Here is a 6,218-nt window from a genome sequence, read left to right as displayed (position 1 = left end):
TTGATTGTTCCCGTCTATATTATGTGTGTGTGAATACCATCATAAAGTTAAGATGTTATTTTTACTAAAACGTGAGTATTGTGTCGGGAAAAAGTGGAGTCTGGGGGTCGGCCCGGTCTCTATTTCAATTAATCCCATGTTATGTTGTTCACTTTATGCGTTTCTCACTTTACGTGGGCCGCCGTGGGTTCAATTGACCGCATAAAGTGAGGGTTCACTGTACAGTGATCCCTCAGTTAACGAACACAATTCGTTCCAGAATGTCGTTCGTTAACCGAAACCATTGTTTCAAGGGGATATTGGGTAATTGGTTCCAGCTCATAGAAAAGTATACAGTTGTACCCCACTTAACGCGGTCAATTGAACCCAGAGGGTCCCGCGTTAAGTGAAATCCGCGTTAAGTGAACAACAGAACATATGGGATTAATTCCAATAGAAACCGGCCCGACCCCTAAACTCCACTTTTTGAAGGCACATACCTATGTTGTAGTAAAAATAACATCTTAATTTTATGATGGTACATGCACACAATTAATACTTAAGAGAAATAGAGAAATACAGTCGCCAAGTTAATGTCCATTCAAATAATGGACTCAACTCCCTCCCCCTCTCACACTACACTACACAGCCGGCTAACAGATGGTCGGTCGGTCCCTCCCTCCCCCCCCACCCCCCACCAACCATCCCAAGGAGATGTGTGGGATAACCTCAAACTAAAGTTAGGAAAATATAATTGACATTGCTGGATTCCTTGTAAGACCAGGAATATTTAAAGCAAAATATATGATGTTTATATTCAAAATGATCACCAAATTATAAGAATTCCAGCAATGTAAATTATATTCTGACCGGGTAATTTGTATGAATTTTATGAACTAAAACAAATATCTTCAGTTAATAAAAAAAAAAAAATCTTCACGACACTATCTGTCAATCAAAGTACCCCACCTTGCCTCCCCCCCTCTTCCAACCGCGCGGTCAGTCCCAACCCTCCCCCCACCCCCCACCAATCCTCCCTTCCAGAGTTTTTAACATTTAGTATTAAATAATACCTCAGATTAAAGTTAGGATAATATAATTGACATTGCTGGATTCCTTGTAAGACCAGGAATATTTTGAATATAAATGTCATATATTTTGCACAAAAGATACCATAGTTACCCAGAGAAAAATTTTTATCTAAAAATTGTAAGTTTAAAGCAAAATATATGATGTTTATATTCAAAATGATCACCAAATTATAAGAATTCCAGCAATGTAAATTATATTCTGACCGGGTAATTTGTATGAATTTTATGAGCGAAAACAAATATCTTCAGTTAATAAAAAAAAATAATAATTCTTCACAGGGTAACAGATGGTCGGTCGGTCCCTCCCTCCCCCCCACCCCCCACCAACCGCCCCAAGGAGATGTGTGGGATAACCACTAAATTTTAATAAATAATACCTCAAACTAAAGTTAGGATAATATAATTGACATTGCTGGATTCCTTGTAAGACCAGGAATATTTTGAATATAAATGTCATATATTTTGCACAAAAGATACCATAGTTACCTCGAGAAAAATTTTTATCTAAAAATTGTAAGTTTAAAGCAAAATATATGATGTTTATATTCAAAATGATCACCAATTATAAGAATTCCAGCAATGTAAATTATATTCTGGCCTGGTAATTTGTATGAATTTTATGAGCTAAAACAGGCAGTCAGGCAGGGTGGCGTGTGGGGCAAATCTAAAAATAGCGTCTCGGACACTCACCGCGTATATGTGGAAAAAATCCGCGTTAAGTGAAAGTTCAGCTTTGGCAAGGCACCGCGTATATGCGAAAACGCGTTAAGTGAAACCGCGTTAGGCGGGGTAAAACTGTATACAAAGTAAAGCCAAAAATGCATAAAGTCAGAAACACTCCTAAAATTCCCCTAAATCGCCCTTAAATCACTATATATATCGTACATATACACTAGAACTCTTAAATCACTACTGTAATGTGATACAGGTGATTAATTTTATCTCTTGTGCAAAATATATGACGTTTATATTCAAATTATTTGCTGTCTTGCAAGGATTTCAGCAATGCAAATTATATTCTCCTAACTTTAGTCCCAGACATTATACAAGATAAACACTTTAAAGCCTAAAGAAAACACGAAACTTTTGTCTGGGAAGGCGGGGATAGGGAGGGAGGGAGGGAGCCAGCAGCATGAGAAGAGGGGGGGAGCGGGAGGTGAGGTGACAGATAGTGCGTCTGGTGAAGTATAATTTGTTTATTTACTTGAGATTTTTGTTTTTAACTCATAAAATTCATAGAAATTACCCGGCCAGAATATAATTTACAATGCTGGAATTCTTATAAGATGGTGATTAATTTGAATATAAACAAGCTAAAATTTGCATTAGACATACAAATTTTAGATCTAATTTAAGAATTTTATTAGAGAGAGCAAAAATTAGAACTTTTGTGCAAAATATATGACGTTTATATTCAAATTATTCACTGTCTTGCAAGGAATCCAGCAATGCCAATTATATTATCCTAACTTTAGTCTGAGATATTATTTATTATTAAACCTGTAAGCCTAGTGCTTTCCACCAAACGTTTCTCAGGAAGGTGGGGGGGGGGAGGGGTGACAGTGACATGTTTGACAGTTGGCACCTGTGGTGTGAAGTATTTAATTGTTAATTTATGTCCTTTAGATTGAGTTTTAGTTTTTTGCTTATAAAATTTAATAGAAGTGACCGGGGTGAATTTAATTTGCTTTGCTGGAATTCTTATAAGATAGTGATTAATTTGAATGTAAACATAGAAGAGATCACTGAATTGGCTGAGTACCTCCTCAGCTTATCAGTTGATGTTCAAAACAAAATGTGATTTTCGTAAGGATTTCGTTCATCAAATTTTTTTCGTTAACCGAATTGAAGATTCTTATGGAAGGTAAGTCATTAACCGAAATTTCGTTAACCGAGGCATTCATTAACCGAGGAACCACTGTATACTAAATCTCGATACAGTGGGGTATGCAATAACGAATCTAATTGGTTCTAGAACCTTGTTCGTTATAGCATTCGTTCGTTATAGGATTAATCCGTTCCAGGCCCCCAAATACAACCACTTAACACTGAAAAATATAATATAAAATTGTAAAAATTGTAAAAAAGTGCATAGATATGCATCTAAACCCCTGAAATAAAGAATATCATTAATACTTGTAATAAAAAAAGCAATAAATTAGTACAAAAAAACAAAAGAAAAAAGTTCGTTGTAGGAGTTTCGTTCGTTGTAGCATTCTCAATTTTATAGGTAAAACAGTTTGTTATAGGAATATTCGTAGTAGAATCTATGTAATCAATGGGGAAAATAGGGTTAGGTTCTGGAGGCCAAAAAAGTGACTAAACTTGACTTAACGAGTTCATTTTCTTACTAATTAAAGCACCAATGAACAGTAGACTCGGGAACAACAGACTGTTTCAATGTCAATATCAAGGAACACCACACTGCCACCCTCACTTGACAATCCCACATCTATATAAACGAACACCAAAAATATTAGTTACAGTATTAAATCTTTTCCATTAAACTTTCCATTACCTTCACTTATCCTTTCACATCACTAGCAACCCATTTACACTCACCTTAGAAGTCATAATCTGCAACAGAGTCGGCTGCTTTCTCGTCACTCACTCAGAAAGACTGAGCGGGCGAGAGTCAAAGCGCGAGTGAGCAGCCACGGTGGCGCCTCTGGTGAGGAAATAACTCATTTATTTGCCATGGCGGTACGTTTGAAATATTTCCCGCCCAATTTTCCTCATGAAATAAATAAATTTATCGCTATAAAATTGGAAAATGTCGATAATTTTGGTAGTCACGATATAAAATAATCGTAATAAAAAGTTATGATATATCCAGACCCTACTGTACTATGTATATACCTCATAGGTAAAAAAATAATTTCATTCAAGACATCTTCAGGTCATAAGACCCACTAATCCCCCATACAATAATGGGTCACCTGACACTGCATCAGGCCAGGTGAGTAACATGACCCAATATCTCCCACCCAACCTTTATCACAAGTGTTAAGATGTGATTAGTTATGTGTTATAGTAAATTGAATGAAGTGTCTGCCTATTCTAGGCTAAAGATGACAGATCTGCTGGTGAGTACAATATACAGGGTATACAGTATAGAAGTACGTACATACAGTAGTATACATTATTATGTTTACAGTATGAACAATATTGTACTTGTACTGTGGTGTTTGCGGAGATAACTACGGCTCCTACGAGCTGCATCGTTTACTCTTGGAAAATACCACACTGCCTTTGCTGTAACACAGATCTATTCACGTCCATATCATATAATTTTTTTTTTATTTATTTAATCAAACTTTTAGATAAGTATTCAAGATTATTTTGATAAAAAAATGGTGTCTAACTAAATTAGAACTGATTTTATTGACTCCGGTATCAACATTACTTACTTTTTATAAAAGAATGGAATTCCCATCATTATATCATATCGAAATATTTTGTTTATGGATATCTTAATGGAAACGTCTTGCATAGAATTTATTAAGGATCATTATGGTATCAAATTCATCTCCCTATCACAATTAGCCATGCTAAAGTGAGGAAGGAGGAGAGAAAACTGACCACACGACGCTCCTCGCCTCACCCCTGAAAAAGGTTCACCTCAGCCGACAATACTATCAGCCCACATTCTTCACACTGTGCTATACACACCAACATTAACCACACTCCTACTTTGCTGTCACTCAGAACCGAGTACAGTGGTCCCTCGGTTAACAAGCACAATCCGTTCTAGAAGGTTGCTCGTTAACTGAAAACTCGTTAACTGAAACCATTGTTTCAATGGGTTTTTGGGTAATTGGTTCCAGCTCACTGAAAATTGCCTAAATTCAACAAAAAATGTAGAAAAGTACACTTACTCTGAGGTGTGTATGTAGAAGGCTCCTGGATGATGATGATGCAAATTAGAATGGGGGTGGAGGAGATGGGAGAAGAGAAGGCATTGGGGTGGAAGAGAAGTCACCCCATGGCTCCATTTCACCCATAAAATTTTAGTTCTCTTGGTGTAATTCAAGATTATTTTCTTTAAATCAACACTGCACTGCATTATATATTGTCAATATGTAAAATAAACTTCAAAATGACCAATAATTTGCTTGCAAACACAGAAAAAAAGCGTTTAGTTGAAGAGAGTCTCAAGCAAGATGTTACTTCCACTGAAAACACACAAAAGACTGACGCCTGTATGGTGTGTTGAGAGGCTGGATGGCGCGCATAAAACTAGTTTCATTACCTTCAATTATGTTCAATAATTGTTAAAATGACTAAAAAAATTTAATATTAAACTTTTAAAATTATTGAATAGTATAAACTTCTTGATATTTGCTAAAATGGTAAGGAATTTAAGCCCTAGAACCGATTACTGTATTGGCGGACTAATACTACAGCTGGTGGACCGCCAAATGCATGTGAAAACATGTTCAGGTCGGCTCGTAAGAAACTTGTTAATCGAGGGATTACTCGTTAACCGAAGTTAAGAATCTCATGGAAGGTAACGCGTTAACCGAAATCTCGTTAACCGAGGCGCTCGTTAACCGAAGGACCACTGTATGATGATCGTCCAACTATAAGACAATGATATGAGTTATTAGGAATGTCACCTTCGTTGGTGGTCGGCAGGGTTGTCCACAGACGTTGCACATATGGGGGGCTACATTTAGTGGCGGCAACGTCTTTCCGGCATTGGCGCTTGTCTTCCTCGGTATCCAGTCGGGCTAACTCGAAAATATTCACACCTTCTTGTGTGGTGCTCCTCCAAGCATTACGGTGTGGAGTGATCGTCTCCCAGGGGAGGGGGTCTATTTGGCAATTTTTCAGTTTTGTCTAAAGACTATCCTTATACCTTCTCAGTTGCCCGCCAGCGTTACATTTACTATTCATTAGGTGAAGTGTAAAGTAGCTGTTTTGGCAGTCTACTGTCGTCCATGCAGGTAACATGGCCAGTCCAGGGTAGCTGTTCATGGATAATGGTAGCCTCGACTGCTACTGGCTGGAAATATGTGACGACTACCATTGGGATCAGCGTCAACAATTCTGCTCCCAACTATACGCCCTTCAGGATTTATTGAACAGTCTCCAAAACTGGGCCACCAACAACCATGTCACCATCAACCATACCAAGACCATGGT

The sequence above is a fragment of the Homarus americanus genome, unplaced genomic scaffold (genome assembly GCF_018991925.1).
Source record: "Homarus americanus isolate GMGI-L3 unplaced genomic scaffold, GMGI_Hamer_2.0 scaffold14467, whole genome shotgun sequence".
NCBI classification, from domain to species: domain Eukaryota; kingdom Metazoa; phylum Arthropoda; class Malacostraca; order Decapoda; family Nephropidae; genus Homarus; species Homarus americanus.
This window is presented reverse-complemented; position numbering follows the sequence as displayed.